Below are 20561 nucleotides of genomic sequence, written 5' to 3'. Positions count from 1 at the left end.
GGATACAACAATAAACAGAAAGACAAAGAAATTTTTTTCCTTTATATACTAATTCCTTCCTCCTATTCCTTAAGTCATTGCTACCATTCATTTCACTATGTATAAGCATACATCTATATCTCCACACATACTATATTCAAGTACACGTAAGTGAATACATTGCTGTCATTATTTTGAACAACTGTTTTCTGTTAGGCCAATTCAGAATAAGGAATATAAAAGCTTTTATTTTTACCTTCATTTATTCCTTCTTTGATGCTCTTCCTTTCTTTATATAGATCCAAGTTTTTCTTTATTTCTATCAGAGTTTTGATCTGTAGTGTTCCTTTTTGATTCTTTATTAGATTTTCCATCTGTTTACATTGCCAATCTGCTCTCACAATGCTGCCAACTTTATCCATAGAGCTCTGAGCATATTAACCTTAAGTTCCTGGTTGAAAACTCCAGCGTCCCTACCATGTCTGGTTCTGGTGCTTGCTTGCTCGCTCTGTTTCTTGATGTTGTGTTTTTTGAATTGCAACATGCCTTGTAATTTTTTTATGATAGCTGGACACAATATAGGAGGTAAAAGGAGCTGCTGTAAATAAACCTTTAGTAATGTGAGTGAGGTGTGTGGAGCGGGAGCGAGTTTTATAGTCCCATGATTAGGTCTCTTTCTGTGAGCCCATGCCCCTGGAATATGAACTTCATAAGCATTTCCCAGGATCTTTTTTCTCCCCTTTAAGGTGGACAGATGGTTAAAGTCAGATATTTCCCTTCCCCAGATCAGGTAGGCTCTGATTAACTAGTTTCCCCTGAGGGTCAGTCTTGTTAAGAAGAAAAGAGTGTGCCAGCATATTTCAGTCTCAGAATGGACCCTCTAAGACTGGGTCCCCTTGGAATTTTTAACTTTCCATATTCTCAGCACTGAGCCTTCAGCAATTAGTCACTCACAGGTTAGGTTTTCCTATCAAAGCACTGGTTCCCTAAGCCATTTCCAACCATGATATTTGCTCTGGTGAGCTGACTCTCCAGCAGTCTTGGGGGCAGTGGTTTCCCCTATGATAGGTCTCATTTCTCTTATGAATCCAGGAAGAGTTGTTGAGTTTTTAGTCTGGTTAGCTTTCTACTTGTTAGGACAGAGTCATGTCTTGCAAGCTCCTTTGCAGAGCCAGAAGCCAAAGTCCCCATTTACTCTTTCAAGTGCTTATTTTGTTTGAAAACTAAACCTAGCATAAGTTAGTTTAATGTAAGCCCAATATAAAATAAATATTAATATAAATATTACTATAAGTATATATGTATATGTGTGTGTGTGTATCTGCTAAGAGCTATGTCAGAGAAGAAGGCCACTCTATGTAAGTAATGATTTTTTATCTCTAGAATTTTTCAAGCAAGCAGTAAGTACCGGTCCGTGATCCCATAGAAAAGAGATCTGCCATATGGGAGAAGGAGTGAAATGATATCCAACTAGAGTGGGCAAATAAGTCATCATTCACACTGAGAAAGCTGAAGGAGAGTGAATGGGAGCATGACAGTAATCATGGTGGGCAATAACTGTAAATCGGACGGCTTCAGGTCAGAAAGGCAGCGTGGTCATCCAAACGCTTTCCCTTTCAGTCTTATGACAGAGAGTAAGGCATAGCAGTACATAGCAACATTATTGTCAGCAAGTGTTAATTAGCTTCTATGGAGACTAGATCTACCATAAATTCTTTCTCTAATGGGACAAGTCATGGCTTTGGCAGCAAAACCTTAAGTACAAAGATCGAGTCAAATGGACCAAATTTAAAAACTAACTCTGGACCTCTGTCTTTGATGTCATTACATAAGACTGATACTGGAAAATAATTAGAAATATGGCAATGTTGAAATATTAAAAATCAGACCTAGCTCCAAATGCCATATCACAAAATTGCAAAGAATATCAGAATTAAATGATAAACTAGGAATAGTTGTAGATAATCCTAAATACACAGGGTCAAATATGTGTATCTAAGAAATGCACATAATTTATACATAGTATACAATAGAGAAACTAAAGAAACGGAGAAAAAAAGTGCCAGGAATCAGAAGGTCCTAATTGCTTAAGATAAATTATTATTCTGTTCTATCAGACAGGAGAGCTACACGCTACCCAATTTCTTCTTGATTAACTGGCCTCGGGAAGTAATCCTGCTTATGGTTCTCATCACTTGGTGAGAAGGTGTAGGCTTATGAAGAAGAGATTCCTTTAGTTCAGTCCCAGAGCTGTCCTTCATTTAAGGAAACACTCAACAGGAACCCATACCCTTATTGAAGTTGTTCTAAAATGCCCAGGGGCACGGCAGAGGCAGAAATGGAAATATAAAGAATCTCTTTTGTCCAGCTAACCTTATCATTTTAATCATAAAAGGGCAGGATCAAAAAGAAGGCCTTTTGTTTTCTAGCGTTTTAGTTGTGAGTAGCAGACAAGGGAAAGGTTTACACTTTTTATTCTTTGATGCTCTAAATTTAAATCATTTTAAAATCTGCTTTTTTGAGAAATGTTTGTTTCTATGAAAAATGTGTCAATGATAATAGTATCAATAAAAAGTATTAAATAGTTAAAACAATGATTATTTTTTAAGAAAAATTCATGAGATCTCAAATATGTAAAATGTATCACAACCATTTGTGACAAACTACAGTGACGTTACAAAGAAAGTTCTGTTGTAGTATTCTTTGTAATAGACTTAGCCTCAATTGGTTACTTTTAAAAAGCTGGTATCAGTCAAGTAATCCATTCTTTTCTTACTTCTATCTACTTTTATAAGCAAAGGAGAAATCTGTACCTTTAATTTTTTATTCCAGAAATTCTAGTCATTTTTCATAAACTCCCAAATTTAATTTTATGTCTCTGACATTTCTCCTGGCTGTTTGGTTTTCTCAGATCTTTATCTGCAGCAGAGGACATTAGGCTTTTGCTTATAGGCCAACCACAAACTCCCACTGTGTCTTTTCCTAGGCAATGTTACAGACTTCATTAATGCCAATCCATTACCTCCATGGTAACCGAGACCACTGCCATGACATTACTCTCTTCTCAGGGCTTTCACTAACCTTCTGATGCCAGGAATTTGGTCTTTGTTTTTTGGAGATGGTAGAGCTGAGGTAGGATAGTTAGATGTTAGGAGAATTTTTTGACAAGAAAAGGGAAACTGAGACAGATGGGGCCAGCTAATTTAAACAATTTACAGCCAGCTAGTAAATTGCAAGAGCTTATCTTCCCTAACCAAGCACATTTGAGAGCAAATGGTTTATACCGCTCCTCCCAAACCCAAGAGTAAAGAGCTTAAATCACCCCAGTCACGGGGATAGATAACAGAAACCCAATTTGGCGCCATTTGTGCCAACCAAACCCAAGGACAAATGAAGTCAAGGGAATAAATTAAATAAAATAAAAAAAATTAGAGTCAAACACATGCAAGATAGAAGTAAAGCTGACCAGAAAATGACGCTGTCTCTCTATAGGTTTATTTTGGCATATTAATGTATTACAGGACACATCTGGAAAGCTGAGGAATATCCTGCTGAGACCCTCCCCTAGGACCTCTTCTAGGATTCCTGCTCCTTTAGAAAACAGATAAGAGCCCTCAAAACAAAGGACCCTGCCACCCTCACTCCTTGGAGCACACCTCGCTCCTTCTTTTCTCAGTTATGTTCTTTTGCTCTCTTTCTCCTAAACCCTAAAGGTCCCCATGAGACACATAACCAGGGGAGCAGTGGGCAGGGGCAGCTCATCCCGGGCTAACCCCCTAGACCTGTCTCCAAGCCCCCTTTTCACTGATTTCCCAGTAAGCTAACAGCAGCCCCACCTTGGCTCACTTTCCTGTAACATTTCTAAAAGGCCACAGCAGCCCTGCCTAGGCTCTCTCCTGTTGCTTCTTCTATCCTAAGCCCATCCTTTGTTTCTCTGTCACCAGCTTTAATAAACGTACTCTCAAAATCACGTGGACTCGTGCTGTGAAATCCTTCCTGAACAAAGCCAAGAACCCACATACTACCAGCCACACAGAGGCAGACCTGCTCCGGGCCTCTCCCTTTCCAGTGAAAGAGCTACTAATCGATATTTCTGTTTAGGCCAAGAGAAAAATTTAATTGTCAGGTGCACAGCTGAATCTCATCTCTGTTTACTTCCTACTTCATAAAGTTGAAAACAAGCAATCTCGGAGTTACAGGTTTTTAAATTCTCCATTCTACAGTGTCAATTCTGGCCCAGAGTGAAAAGTGGGGCTGTGCAGGCGCAGCAGAGGTGGTTATTGGCTCCCCTGATTGACAGACTTTCTGTGAAGAGTAACACTCTCCACCCAGTATATCGGGGCCTCTACTTATTCACTCAGTTACTTAATCAATGTATTTATTATGCAGAAGCATAATAAAAATAAAAATATGTAACAAGCATTAGATCAAGCCCTGAGAGAAGCAAAAAAAAATTAAACATTGTGTCCTGCCCTTGCAAAGATTACAGTCCAGTGGGGTATAGGACATTAAATCAACATATAAATAGTAATGTCTTATAATGTGTCTGAATGAAAAAAACACACAAAAACAGCTGCTTGCGTGAGATAAAAAATGAGTTCCCTGAGGAAATGACTTTTATAGTGCGAACTGAAGGATAAATCGATTCTAACCAAATGAGGGAGGGAAATGTACAGAAACCGAGGAAAGACACCAAGTGAGGGAGGGAAATGTACAGAAGCCTAGGAAAGACACCAAGTGAGGGAGGGAAATGTACAGAGACCAAGGAAAGACACCAAGTGAGGGAGGGAAATGTACAGAGACCAAGGAAAGACACCAAATGAGGGAGGGAAATGTACAGAGACCAAGGAAAGACACCAAGTGAGGGAGGGAAATGTACAGAGACCAAGGAAAGACACCAAGTGAGGGAGGGAAATGTACAGAAGCCTAGGGAAGACTCCAGGTTAGGAGGGAGGCAGTGATGTGGCTAAACACACCAAAGGGCAGGGTTGTGATTCATAGGTTTAGTTTGTTAGTCATATACTCCATTACCTCTTTTATGTTTCCCAAATTACAACAGGTTTTTAAGGGAAAAAGTTTTTTTGTTTTCATACCCTTAACCGCACAATGTTTTTCTGATTTTTTGAACAAGGGGCCCATAGTTTCCTTTTCGTTTTTGTATTCAATTTATGTAGCCAGCCCCGACTCCTGATCCTATGTAGAGAGTGAATGAGATGAATGTAAGTATAGAGACAGAAAGAATATCCAAGCAACCTCAATGTTGCATTTGTCCATTAGAAAATCGGAGTCTTTAATTCTTCCTGACTTGGGCTGCTGCCTGCAATAGGATACGTATATTAATGAGGACTTTTGTCAGGGCCTTTCTAGTTCTAGGCCATTAGAGTACATATGCACTCAAAGTTTTCAATTGATATGGTCATTTATTTGCTTAATGATTTTCTATTATCCTCAAAATTCTCAAAAATATTTCAATATAATAATTCTTAAAATATCTTTTATAAAATGTTATATATGTTACTTAACTTGAATAGAACAGAATTGAATTTTAAGATTAAGATTAGAAAATCAGATTTTAAACTCCTCCATAGGAGTTTATGATGTGGAAATATATGCCACCACTTGTGAACTTTATAAACATGAAGGGGCCAGAGAGATGAGGGTGAACGCTAAAAGTTAATATTGCTTTAGTTTATTACTATATTTGCAAATTTTTAAATATTTCAGTGTGACTATTTTAAAATATGATCTACTGAACAGGTATCTTTCTGTGGATCTCATTATTTCCCATCAAACGAGGAAAGAAAACTGTTTCTAGGACCCAGAAGCCAGATAGTTTGCATATTTTAAAAATTCACATTTGATATCTTTTGAAAATTGCTTCTGAATGCTCAAGCTAAAGTCTAATAAAAATGCTTTTAATTAAAAATGCATTTGTTTTACTCCAAACTTTTTCTAAGTCTATAAATATTGAGAGTTATCTTATAAAATGCATTGTTTTTCCAACAAGCATGTTTCGGAATAAAACTTGCTTCCTTGATTAGGGCCCACAAAGCAAGGCACAATGTATGTAGCGTGTGTTACAAATTGATGTGTCATTGTTATATTCTTATTCCACAAGCCAAAGTACAGCCACCTTCTGCTTTTATTTCTATTCAGACCAACAGAACAAAGAGGAATGACTATCTTGTGACTAGAATTTAAAGAAGAAATATTACATCAAGGTTAAGCTAGTATGTAGAAAAAAAGTAGCAAAACCAAGATATAAAATAGAAGAGGGTAATAAAATAAGAAGCAAAAATTTTCTCTATATGTGAAGTAAAAACTCAATGTGCTTTCAAAGGAATTTACAATTTAGAAGTAACTATAATGAAATAAAATGCATTTATTTAAAACCTAATTCATCTAATCAAAATATGAAAGTAATAACATTCACTTGGAATTTTAAATCATGGAAATATCAGTAGAGAAGAACCTCTTTTAATCCACTTTCCTGACTAACAAGAGCAACTGGACCCCCTTCATGTGCCTGTGAGACACGCCGATTACCTTCAGTGCTTTGCTCGCACCCGTGGAAGTGGCTCGCAGCCTGTTCATGCAACTCTGCCGCCTCCAGCTGACTGGAATTCAATCAGTGAACTATTGTGTGTGTTCCCCAAAGTGTTTCACATTCGATAAACTTGTTATGTTAATTACATAATGTAACTAAATACTACTTAAGCTGGAATGAAAAATATGTTATTTTTGTGGTAACTAAGGTGAATGTTTGGAAAGGTTTAGTAAAGATGACCTAATTTAAAAATTGCTATCAAGTTAGGTGTGGGTGAGGTAACAGTCAAGTATGAAGAAAAAAATAAAATATTTAAATAATTTCACATGTGCTCTCTTCCACAGCACGTGGGCTAAAATTGAAACAATGCAGAGATCAGCATGGCCCCATACCAGAATTACACACAAACTTGTAAAAGTGTTCCATTTTAAGAAAATAATTCTGCATACAAGTGTTTTTATATTGTGTCTTACATTTCTGGGTGTACTGTGAAGAGATTAAAGAAAATGTATTGTGGGTATATTTTACATGTGAAAGAACTTAGAATTTTTAAATCAACAGACATTTTTAAAACAAAAACATCTTTACCCCTTGTGAAATAATTGATAAAAATGTGCATCTTATACATTAAGATAAAATATTTTAAAAACCATGCATTTTTTATTATCCCCTATTTTAATCTTTTCTACATTAACTGATCATTTATTTATTCTAATAGCATTAGAGAAGAGTATTTTAGTACAAATAATAATTTAGTTTTAGACTTATACAGAGATTAAAGGGAAAACACATACTACATTTTAGAAGATTATCTTGTCTAAAATACACATTTCATCCAAATCTTTAAGGTAGTTTTAACTGTGCCTTAAATTTGAATGCCTATTTTTTTGTACAAAGCCAGAAGGACATTGAAAGAAACCTAAAATATTTTTCAAAATATGTTCCCAGCTTGTTATTGTAGACAACAGAAGAACTGTTAGACTGTCAAATACCTCTTACTGATAAAATCTAAGGTTATTGCAACTTTTCCCACCAATGTTGTATACAAAATAAGATTTATTACCATTGCATATCTGCAGTTTTATATTTAAAAACTATAACCCATATATAATCTAGTATAGTCTCTTAAAATTTACATGATAGTTGGTTATACAGATTTAAACTAGCTTCTATAAAGTAGAATATGCTATGTCTTTCCCAAGAACCGGATAATTCTTACTTTACTTATATATATCCTAACCGATTTAACACCAAAATCCTACTCTGCTGATTTCTTAATCTCCACAGCATCTCATTTCCTATAACCACCGCCTTCTCTCTGTTCCACCTAAACCTAGATATGAAATAAGCTCTCACACCTTAGCTTGCATCAGAAGCACCTGGAGGGCTCCTTAAAATCAGACCGCCACACTCTACCGCAGAGCTGCTGCTTCAGTGGGCCTTGGTTAGGGCTCCTTATATGCATTTCTGACAAGTTACCAGGTGATGCCGATGACACTGTTCCTGCAGGCACATGTGACTGAGAATCCCTTTCCTTTGATGTCCCCCAAATCATTCATACAAACAACGTGTTTGTTTGGCATTCTCCACTAAAGACTGAGACAAAGGAGTTTCTATCATGTCAGAATGGAGGAGCTAACACTGGGAATGTCATTTCTGGATTCTAAAAGATCCTTTGGCTCCATTAAAGAGAATTTCTCAGTAGCTTATATTCTCCAAGGGCTCCAGCTTCCCCTCACTATATCTTGGCAACCTCCTTTTCTTCTACCTTCTCTCTACTCACTGTTTGACCCAGCACCCAAATAATTATTAAATTTTAATAAAGAGCGCTTTAATATTGTTTGGCAATCTCTTTTAAACCATCATTGCAGGGATCCAAACTCCCCATCCAAAGTGGACTTTTAAGATATTTGGGCAGGTGGGAGAGAGCCTCATAAAAAATGTTAATACCAGTTATATTACCATCTTTCCCTTTTCTATATATAGATGACGGGACCAGGTTTTATCACCTGCAGTTGGAATGCTAGTCTTGTAATTAAAGGCTGAGACAGTGATAAACTAGTACTTGCCTCTTTTTTATCTTGTGAACTCAGTGATAATAGAAGATAACTGACTTCCTGGCAAATGAACGAGAGAAATGCATTTTTTTTAAATTTTTTTTTTTGGCAGTTTTTACAGTGGTGGCAGAAGCAGGTAGCAAACTTGATTCAGGTGGGTCACTATGGGATTCATCGGCGCCAACGTATTCACAAAAAGGGGACAGAAATAAAAACATACAAAAGTCCAGTCTGCTTATGAACGAGCCAAAGAAAGAGTAACCTACAAAATAAGATGAACAACTTACCGCTAAGCCAAAGGCTGGGTTGTGAAGGTCACATGCACAAACACACCAGGGCACTGGAAGAGACATGCTCCCTCACATGGGCTACATTACCCTTGCAAGCGGATGGAAACTAACCGCAACCCATCTCCCAAGTAAAACAGCATTTTTCTTCTGATTTATAAATGAGTACGTGCATTTGAAGGTGGATTCCAATTACGTTTACAACAATAATTTCACTTCTCACTGAAATATATTTTAAATAATTTTTATAGAATTTTTAAATGTTTTAAGTCATATGATAAATCTCTGGCGCAGTGCCCCTTACCTGTTTCCACCAGGGGTCCTCAGGGGCGGGAGAGAGGGGACCTCTGCAGCAGAGGTTCGAGAGCAAGAGCAAATGCAGCAGGAAGCATGATATTCCTTGGAAATACTAGAAAAGGTCCTAAAGTTTTATAGTAACTTGGCATTTTGCTGCCCAATACATTTTGTTTTTACTTAATATCAATGTAACCAGGAAAAGATAGACAAGCTTGCTCTTACCTTGATACCAATCTTGGAACTGAGTTGCATCCAAAAACATCTTCCTGTCAATCACTGTAATGGAGAAGGAATTTAAGTACTTTCTAATGAACGTCTCTCAGAGAACAGCAATGGGCTATCCTAGCGACAGCACATAAATACATTTTCTGAATTTAGTTCTCTCTGTAGCTGTTCCCAGAATCCTCTTCTTTCTCCAGGTGTATAAATTCACTGAAATTAATTATCCAAGACCATTCAGCTGGTTTGCAGCTTGTTTGTGAGAGATTCAACAAGAGATCAAGCAATTCCTCAGCTGTTCTCTCCTTTCAAACAATCTGCTTCTTTGCAACACTAATTACAGGGACAGCATCATTTTTGAAACTGGAATTTTATCTTATATATTATTTGTATTTCCTTGCAAGTGAAATGCTTAGATTTGGATTCAAAAGACCTTAATATTAATTCAGGTTGTCTCACTTACTAGGTGTGTAATTTTAGGTAACTCTTAAATTTTTCTTCTTGTTTGCTTTTATATGAAAACAGAGCTAATTTAATAGGACCCTCAAATTAGTCAATAATTATAAAAATGTGTGTAAGGTAAAATACTAAACAAGTATAAATATTATATAGCAATGCAAGGGCAATTACATAAACATAAAAGTATAGAAATATAAATTACAATGTATTTTTAAAGTATAGTAGAGTTTAATAACATTTAAAGAGTACTGTATATATTAAAACAGAAAAAAGAAATCTTGACATAATACATAAATGAGAATAATAATAGAATTTAAGTAGTGTTTCCTATTCCATCCTGAAAAAAAGTAAAGCATTATACCATCTGCAATATTTCATAATTTAAAAAATTATAATTCTTAAAGAAATAAAATATATTGAGTTTCAGAAGTCAGAATAACTAAAGTTAGAATATTTTAAAACACACATTGAGATCAGTTTTAAAATCAATGTAATTTCAACAAATTTCTTCTACTAATGACAACTGATTCTACTTCACCTACCAGCCTGTTGATGGAGAGCCATTATCATGAACTAGAATCACCTGGAGTGATGACTGTTGCGTTGCAGATATCTGGGCCCTACTGGACATTTCTGATTCAATTCATTTGTACTGAATTTTTCACAAGTTCTCAGGTGATGTTAATGTTGCTGTTTTGTGTACTGCACTTTGAGGACCACTGATATGAAGGCTAATGGATTTACAATGATAGGGCAAAGCACAAAGGAATGGCTATTGAATGCTATGAAAAATCTCATACCAGTGCTCATCATAGATGCCCTGTGCTCTTAGAGGGATAGAGTGTGTATTGCTTATTGCTCTCAACAACACAGTAAGTACGTGTTCTCCAAAAGTACAGTTTACTTTGACTAAGCTTAAACATTAGTGTAGATAAGTTGGGAAATAGAATAAGCTACTACAAGAAAGAGGCCTAGAACTACAGTGGAATCAATAAACTAGCATTTTGTGCCCCTCTCACTTTAGAATCTAAATGAAGGCAGGCAGGCTCTGTCTGCTGACTCTGCTTCTGAACAATCCAGCTCTATAGAAAAAATGACTTTCATCTCTGTATCAAAGGTTGCATGTGTAGTTATGGCTCTCAGGCCAGAAGAGGAGGGAAAAGTAGAGTCAGTTCCATACAACTTGTCTTTAAGTCACAAATGACCATGAAATTGTGCATGACTTGTTTATATCCCATTGGCAAGAACTTAGTTATGTAGACCCACCTGCCTGCAAGGGAGTCTGGGAAATATGCCCAAATCCAACCCAGGAAGTGTGGGAACTATGTGAGGGTGGTAGAGTCCACTACTGAAAGGGAAAAGGTGAGAATAGATCCTGAGGGACAGTTTAGCAATATCTACTACACATAGGAGGAGTATGCCAGGTGAAATAAAGCAGTTCCAACTTTAGTAGAAATAAAAGGCCTTGAATAGACTTAATGGATTTTTAAAAGAATTTTCTGAAGGAGGATACTTACCTAAAGAAGATTGCACTATTGTAAATTTAACATTCCAGAGATGAATTAATGGCCTGATTTATTTTTAAAGAAAACAATTTAAGAAAAGACAGAATAAGCTTCTTTTCTTTTCCTGGGTGGGAATATTATATGTTATTGTGTATGTATGTGTACTTAGGAGGTGAAAAGAGAGAATGGTAATGCTATTGTGTAGTATTTTCCATTTCATATATGACATAATACAGTTCTTATATCTACTAATAAAGAGAAAAACTTTAATTTTATTATTGATAATTAGAAAATGACATTATAACAAAATTTTAAAGACCCTATTTTTTCTTATATATTATGTGTTTAAATATGTGCTAGGAGACTTGGGTGAACACATGCATTGTTGCAGAACCAGTTCCTTCACATAAAACAGCCAAATCACCTTTATTTTTGTTTAAATGAATGTCCTGCTCAAATTGTTTTTATTACTTCTCTCTACTGCTATTTGTTTCCTCAGTGTTCCTACTCCTAGCTTTCCTTCTTATTCCTCTGAAAAAAATTAAAATGTAAAAGTACAATGAAGAAATTATTTCCAAAATGTTTGACTAAAGCACGGTAAGCTGGTACTTATAGGCACATTGGCCTCTTTTCCACTGAGAAAACAAAGCATGGTAATAGAAAAAGTACCTAAAATATAGAGTCTATTCTAAAGGGTATTTGGTTATAAGAATGGATCATGAATATCTGAGTATGTGATTTCTTCTGAGAAAGTCATAGGACATTTATATATCAAAATAATAAATACTTGTCTCAATTCAAATTTTATGGTTTTGTGCAACTGCGGGACATAGATCAGCTCCTTTCCTGTGTATAAACTTCCCGTGAAATCTAACAGTGCTTAACACTTATAAACTCCAGAGGGAGTGACAGTTTTCTGTACTTCCGTACAATATTCCATTGGCAAAATCTTTTCCCACTTGTGAAAAGTTGATATGAAAGTTGGAATATCAAGGCAAGATCTGATTCACATAATACTATGAGTTGTGTGACATATTGGGACCAGCGTTGTGATATATATTTTATCACATAAAAAGCTAGAAAGCTGACCACATGGACTGTGATGGCATTTCCCTGCTCTCCATCACTGGCAAAATCCTGGCTGAACTCTTTTTGTAGAAACTACAGAAAGCATTGTCAACCATTTCCTTTCAAATCATGGAAAGAGTCTGAAACACCAACCCAGCGCAGTGGGCATTAACTTTGCAATAGAGTCTACATTCACTTAGGGAAGAAACTCAAATAAATGACTAACTGAAGTATGTGACACCATTAGAAAACTTAGCCAAAAACTCCTTTTTAAATCTAGATCTAGAAAAAGGATGAGAAATGAGACAGCCAGCCACTCAGAACAAGAAAAAGTGTTGGCTCTGGTGATGTGGAAAATGTCGCTAATGATGTGATAAAATATCATAATGAGTTGCACAGTATTTGGTACAGCTCACATTGAAGCATACAGCATATCTATGCCAGTTATCACTTCTAATTAAGTTATCAAGCCAGAAAAGACTGCATTTATCTAATTAATCAGCAAATCTCAGGTGTATGGTGAGGAAAAGCAAAAGCCAAGTGCTTCAAGTTTAAAAATGAATTATTTTCATTGTGATAACTGAATGATCTCATGTCTGATTGAGACTATAAATGAACTCTTCTAAACCTAGAATTTTTCATTTAAAACATCAGGTTTTATAATTGTCTGCAAATAAAGGTTTTCTAATTGTCTCTCAATAATATATTTTAATTTGTAAGATTAATAGTGTTGTTCCAACTGTGAATATTATATGGTTTGAAGAGACTTTAAACAACTATTATAATAATAACATAAAATTGTCCAAGGTAACTTGTCTATGTTATAAAGAACTAAACAGGAAAAAACACTTAAATGCAATGCCAAGAGAGGCAAGGGAAACATTTGGTGGTATTCCATAAGGAAGTTATGACATCAATATATCTGTGTAATGGATGATCTGTTTTTATATGTAACTCACACCTGACCTAAAATGTATCCCTAAATCAGAAGGCACAGGGAACACTCTCTTCCATGGCTGTTGCAACATATGCAAATGAAAAAGAGAGAGAGAGGAGGGAGAGGGTAAGAAGGAGAATAAAGCACCACACTAAATAGTACAGAGGACATTGATTAGAGAAATCCTGAAAGCTCCAGAGCCTCAGAAATAGTAGAAATCAAAAAGATCAATTGAAAAGTGAGAGGCAATAAAATGCCTAGATCTGCCTGATTGAATGAACTGACAAATATTTAACAATATATGTGTTAAGAAGTTTGGAATTAATTTGAATTATTGCCTTGGGAAGGCAGTCTCCTTTTACGAAGAGCTGTGGTATCAAATTTAGGCATTTATTTATTTATTTTTATATTGATTTCAGAGAGAGGAAGGGAGAGGGAGAGAGAGAAACATCAATGATGAGAGAGTCATTGATCCGCTGCCTCCTGCATGCCCCCTACTGGGGATCCAGCCAACAACTCGGGCATGTGCCCTGACCGGGAATCGATCGAACCATGATCTCCTGGATCCTAGGTAGTTGCTCAACAGCTGAGCCACACCGGCCAGGCTAGGCATTTATTAAAACACAGCAAACTGCTACTTAATCCCAGTAAGATAGGCAATGTTTAAAATCATTAAACTTTAGTTAGCATTTTCTATGTTCTAGTCTCTGTGGCCAGTGCTTAAAGAGTATTACTTATTTAGTTTCCATAAAACAATATGAGGGAGGACATTCTATGAGGTAAAGTTCAGGAAGAGAAGAAGCTTGACTAAACTTCTCACATGACGGTGAAGCTGAAAGCGGAAGGCTGAGCAGGAGTTATGGAAAGAAACTGGTTAAGCTGCCTTTGGCGAGGGAAATAATAAGGTATATGCAGAGGTCATGTAGTCACAGGGAGCATGCCTTCTTCAAGGAGCTGAAAGAAAGCTATTTGCCTGAAGCAAATTGAAGAAAGAATAATGTGTGAGAATAAAAGAACATTGTTACAGGTATAGAAACCTCAGTAGTCTCTACTTAAAATCTTGTCATGTTATATAGTAATACAAGATAGGAAACCCTGGGTTTTGTTCTAGGTCACTGTTTGTGCCACTTTTCATGCCGTAAGAAAAATAAGCTACAAAAATAAATCTTTCTTAAGAAGACTCTTTTGTACGTTTGTAAACTTGTTTGGTATCCCAATGGTTATTTTTCGGTTCTTATCTTATTGAAACATAATTATTTCAGTTTTAGCTAACTCATGTGAGGTTTTTCTTCCATATTTGGATTCTTGCCCCTAACTTTTGACTCTGTCTTTTTCATTTCTCTACATTGAAAGCTGAGCTTGCCCGGCCGGGCGTGGCTCAGCGGCTGAGCATCGACCTAGGATCCAGGAGATGAAGGTTTGATTCCCGGTCAAGGAACATGCCTGGGCTGTGGGCTCGATCCTCAGTCAGGGGCGTGCAGGAGGCAGCTGATCAATGACTCTCTCATCATGGATGTTTCTATCTCTCTCCCTCTTCCTTCCTCTCTCTGAAATTAATATAGATATATTAAAAAAAAAGAAAGAAAGAAAAACAAAGCTGAGCTTACTTCCTTTTTCCTGTTAATAAACCTTGTGGTCCATGAATTCATTAGCATTAATACATCTGGCATTTACACTTAATATTCATAAAGTAGCACTTATCTAAACAACAAGGGTATTCACCAACTAAGATTACACTTGGAGAGAACTAATTATTCACCCATGATGAACTTTGAAATTAAGTAATATATTAGAAAATAATAATTTTACATGGGAATCATGCATGCATAAAGTAAGAGAAGGGCTAAAAGAAGACTGTGGGACAATGACAGAAAGGGCAAAGATGATAGAATTAAGGCCAGCAAAGGAGGGAACCTCAATGATCTGTGATGTAGCAAAGACTGAAACTAATATCAAAAAAACTGAATAAAGTCAGATCATCACCTCTGTACACAATCCAATCTAAAGTTATTTCTTCATTCAACCTGTTTGTTGAATTTTTCAGGTCCTCAATAATACCTAACATGTGCTCAAAGCGAGTTACAAGAATTATGGAGCACAATGAAGAGTGATGATAACAAAAAGGAAATAATAAGCTAAAATTATTACAGTTGTTGGTATTTGGGCATGATTAGAGACAGCAGCAGATGCAAAATGGTCAGTTGTTGAAGCAAAAGCTATATATGCTTCAAAAATACTAAGATAAAGAGAAATGTAACCCACTAGTAAATTCTGTGATTAAAATGATGATAATTATAATGCTGATTGATGATAACAACCCTGGAGGAGAGTATGAGAGAGGATATCGCTTGAAATTAATATTGGACATGTTCTCTAGTAGGTCAGAAAAATAGTATTCTCTAATTTCAGACAGATTAAAACATAGAGACAGTTACTTGGATGATTCCCTATCAATTAGGAATAAGGACATTTGAAAGTGTTGCCGCGGCCACCGCCACCGCCAAATCCCCGTTTCTCATTACCAACAACCTGCATTATCTAGTAATTCTAAATAATACAAACTCTGATGTTCATACAGAGTCAGCTGCAGATCATCTTAAAATTCATACTCTAATTCAGCAAGCGCTGGGAGGGGCTGAGATTATATATCTTTCACAAACTCCCAAGTGATGCTAATACAACTGGGCAATGCCCCACATTTTGAGTAGGGGAGCATTCATGCATACTCCAGTTCCAGGACTGCATCAAAACAGCATAATGACATCCACGGTTCGGTGTGTACTCTGGGTGGCCAGCAGGGAGGTATGAATAGAATTTCGATCAGCATCGCTCTGTGCTGAAGGTCGGAGCTCCTCAAAGAGGGTGCGGGAACAAGTGGGTTGAGAGCAGCTTTGCTGCCACTGGCTTCACCTGCTTACTTGAAAGGGCAAAGGGGCTGATACAGGATCAAAGCTCAGGTTTCACTGAGGTTCTTTTTACATTTTCAGTGCTTGGTAATATCCTCCGGAACCAGATGAAATCACAGGTCAATTCCTCTTCTATCCTGTAGGAGACAATCAACCAATTTTATTTATTCTTCAAAGTTCAATTTAGGTCGCATCACTGCTGCCTAGATTGACCTTTTCCCTTCTCACATTTTCTAGCATGTATTGCCTATATCACATACTTAGCCACCAAATGCTATAATAGTTTTTTATTATTTTTTCCTTGCTTCTATCATCTCTTCACAGGTTGATTGTAAGCTCAATGAGGGAGAAGTCATAGCCTTCTCCCACTAGGAGAAGGACCTCCCACTAGATTAAGCTAGAATAAATACTCCGGTAACCAAATATTTTGGTGTAATCCTTTTAAAATTAAATTTTTACCTATTTTGTGAAATTAAAAAAATGGTTACTGTCTTTCTAGATTAGGATAGTAATAAATATTCTCTGTTAACTAAACTTTTTGGTGTAGTTCTTTAAAAATATTTTTTTTCAGTGTTTTGTGGAACAAAAATGGTTATTGTCTTCCACACTTGAATTTAAAAGCCCATAAACAGGGAGATTTAGGAAAATGATATTTTCGTAACAACGTTTTCTCAGTCAGATAGGGTTAGGCTTATTTCACCATTTATTTCAATTTATGTAAATTGGGTTTAGTATATATCCATCTTTTCTTATGTGAACCAAATATATCTAGCTGATATGTTATTTTTAAACAATTTACAGCCCAGCCGGCATGGCTTAGGGGTTGAGCATTGACTTGTATGATCCAGGGGATCAGGGTTTGATTCCCAGTCAGGGCACATGCCCGGGTTGTGGGCTTGATCCCCCGTGGGGGGGGGGGTGCAGGAGGCAGCCAATCAATGATTCTCTTCATCATTGATGTTTCTATCTCTCCCTCCCTCTCTCTGAAATCAATAAAGATAAATTAAGAAAATTTTAAAATTAATAAATAAAATAATTGGCAAATGTCTTAGTAAAGCTTTTAAAAGTATACTTCTTTCACATAACAATATTGAGTAAGTAATGTAATCCAATGTAATATTTTAATTGCAAAAGAAAAGATTATATTCCTAAGTAATTAATTTAAATTTTTTTATTTTAGCCCGGCTGGGCCTGGCTCAGCGGTTGAGCATCGACCTGGGATCCAGACGATCGGGGTTCGATTCCCGGTCAGGGCACATGCCCGGGTTGCAGGCTCGATCAATGACTCTCTCATCATTGATGTTTCTATCTCTCTCTCTCCCTCTCCTTTCCTCTCTCTGAAATCAATAAAGACATATTTAAAATTTTTTATTTTATATTTAATTTACTAATTCTAAGTGCTTTATTTAAAGAAACCTTCTTCAAAGTTAACACAATTAATAATTTGTTAAAAATTCTTAGCTAAAATATTTACCACCTACATGTATGTTTACAAATGTGTTTTCTCTTTAAATCATTGTAAAGCTATATACACAAAGGAAAAATCTGATTATTGTTCAATTTTTTAAAGAATTGTCAGTTCTGATGATTACTATTATAGAAAAATTGAAGCAATTATTTCAAGCAAATATTCCATTTTCTATATGCATGGAATTCCTAAAGGAATACTGAAAACAGCCAACATTGTCAGACATTTAGGAGAAAAGAGATACCATTCAGCTTTATCAGTCACCTCTTAATAGTCTGCACACTGCTAGAAAGTACTTGAATACATGCGAACTGCAGAGTGGAATAATAGTTCCTGGTTTACATCCCAAAAAGGTCAGTAGGTCTTCAGACATCATTTAGCACCACATTTTCAGACCATCATAAGTTTTAAACTTATTTCCATGCTGACAGTTTAATGCTCGAATAAGCAAGGAGTTAACTTACTTTTAACTTCTAAACTTTGGGACCTCTCTTTTAGAGCTATAAAATTGACATTTCAGCGTGATTCTTTTTTCATGATGTGCCCTTCGAATGTGCACATGTTACAATGTCTAAAACAGCTGTCCATGTTTACATTAAAGGTCTTTCAAAATATTTTTTTTCTCTTTAGGATGCCATTTGTGCAGAAAGGAAAATAAACAAATCGACCGTTTTATTTTTTCCCACCTTTCCTTCTCTCCTTTTCTCCTTTCTTCCTTTCTTTAATCTCTTTCTTTCTGATTTTTTTCTGTCATTTCCCTTTTCCTTTCTTCCCCTTTTTCTTACTTTTCCCCTCCTCTTTCGAAAGTACTTCAAAGTAACTCCTGTCATTATTCAAGCAGAGTGAGGAATGACAGCAGTTTAAATCTGCACTCTGCCTTTAATTATTGTCAGGGTCTCACATGCATATTTCAGAAGTGAAATGTTCTACTATATATCATGCTTAAGCAACCAGAGGTCAAAGAACTAAATCACTGTATCCATGAAAGTAAAATATTGTGCTTTCCAATTGCCTTCACTGTGGGATGCTCTCACTTCCAATTACCAAAGCGACCTTCAAATCTGATATTGACCACTTTACAGTAAAATTTATTACAATTGTGACATTATAATACAAAATAAGATATGACATAGATAAAATGATTGGGAAGATGGTAGTAAGATTTTTTTTAGAGTCAAGTAATTTATTTTTTTAGAGTCAAGTAAGATATTTAATTTTCTGCTTGGTTTTCTTTCCCTGGATTATTCCTTCATATTGCCTTTACCGATAAACTGTTTATATATGATTTATAAGATTTTTAAAGATTAGTCACTTAAAAAAGTATAAGCTTTTTAAAAGTTCTTAATATACAGTCATGGATGTCTAAAGATTCACATCTTTTGTAGAAAGAGTTTCTATATATTAATATTTTATATATTGTTAATGTGGGAGAAGGTAGCACTTATAAATTCCAGTTTAGATACTGAAATATTACATCAATGTTCCATAGCACTAACTTGTATCTTACTTATAATACAATTCCAGGATGTAATTAAGAAATAAAAACTAATAATTATCATGTGCCTACTATCTGCTAGAAAGATGAAAATGTATAATAATTGTTCTCTGCTATAGGAAAGAACTTTGATCTTCCCAAGTGCTTTACTCTTTACTTCTCAGAATAGCCCAGGTTTTGTTAAAGAAAAACACATTCTAGAGAAATCAGGTCACTGTGTCAAAAACATATAACTAGGAAGGGTTAGAATTTGAGAGTAGGACTGGACTGCCTGTCTTCAAAATGTTTCCAATGTTATGTTCTTATTACTGGTAAGGGGCCTAAAATCACCCAACTCTTGTCTGCTGCTTTTATTGGCAGTTGAGGAAACTGAGGCCCACAGTGGTTCCAAGAGTTGACAAAGCTCAATTTTTTTTTCTTTAGTGATCTTTTAACTATTCTTTCCCCATAACACATTTACTATGAAATCATAATTTACTTAATGAAAACAGGGGTCATACTAAGGCCAAGGCAGTTTTGAGACCAGAAACCAAGAAAGTCACTGTAGGCAGAAAACAATCAATGCTCTGCTGAGAAACATACTGTAAAATCTTGATTATTTTTCTGTGAATTTATGCTTTTAGGCCTGAGAGTACATGGGTAATAGGAAAAAGCTGAAGAAATAGTCTAAAGTATTAGAGAGAAAAAACAAATTCTACATGTTTCTGTATGCATTTTTGGAATAATCTTTTAGCAGAATTACTGCAGTTTTAGTTTCAAAGAGTCAATGTAAAAATGTACACCCATTGTTTAAAAAATCACACCAAACATTGTATATAAATATTTAAGCACCTCTTTAGCTTTCAAACCAGTTCTATCCCCCTGGTTAATCACTATTAATAATTTTGTATCCTTACAGAATGTTTGCTTTGTATTTGGGTCAATAGATAGATATTAGAACATAATACTGATAAAAATTAGTACACAAATTCAATGAAAAAGTAAAAAAGAATAACAAATTGTTGAAGAAACCAATATAAATACAAAATAAGACTGTAGACAAATCCAAATATAGTAGTAATTAGATTAAATATGAATAGCCTAAATGCTTTGTTATTAAAGGGTTGTCAGAGTCTGCTAAAAACTAAGTCCAATCATATGCTGTTTGGAAGATTCATACTTAACAAAATTAGTACAGAAGCTTGAGGATTACAATATAGAAAATACAAGGTTAAAAAAATTGATAGAGGATATATTTTTGTAGATATTTTAAGGCAACTTAGAATTGAAGGCAAAAGAAAAAGAAAAAGAGAGAGACCCAGCAAGTCCACTTGTAAGTAAACACCCAAAAGAAATGT

At 35.7% G+C, this 20561-nt stretch overlaps 1 long non-coding RNA gene and 1 other non-coding gene across 3 annotated transcripts in view; one reads left to right on the top strand and one right to left on the bottom strand.

The window, feature by feature from the left end:
• LOC148093792 (uncharacterized) overlaps positions 1-463 on the bottom strand; it is a 205392-nt gene extending 204929 nt beyond the window's left edge. For both annotated transcript variants that reach the window (XR_015713995.1, XR_015713994.1), the window contains exon 1: positions 236-463. This is a non-coding gene — a long non-coding RNA (uncharacterized LOC148093792). The remainder of the gene's footprint in view (positions 1-235) is intronic.
• Positions 464-6854: 6391 nt separating this feature from the next.
• On the top strand, positions 6855-6957 carry LOC148093791 (U6 spliceosomal RNA). Its single transcript, XR_015714114.1, has one exon. It is a non-coding gene; the product is annotated as a U6 spliceosomal RNA (small nuclear RNA).
• The last annotated feature ends 13604 nt before the right edge of the window (positions 6958-20561 follow it).

The sequence above is a fragment of the Miniopterus natalensis genome, chromosome 2 (assembly GCF_054644295.1).
Source record: "Miniopterus natalensis isolate mMinNat1 chromosome 2, mMinNat1.hap1, whole genome shotgun sequence".
NCBI classification, from domain to species: domain Eukaryota; kingdom Metazoa; phylum Chordata; class Mammalia; order Chiroptera; family Miniopteridae; genus Miniopterus; species Miniopterus natalensis.
The sequence above is the reverse complement of the archived record's forward strand: the minus strand, read 5'-3'. Positions and strand labels throughout refer to the sequence as shown.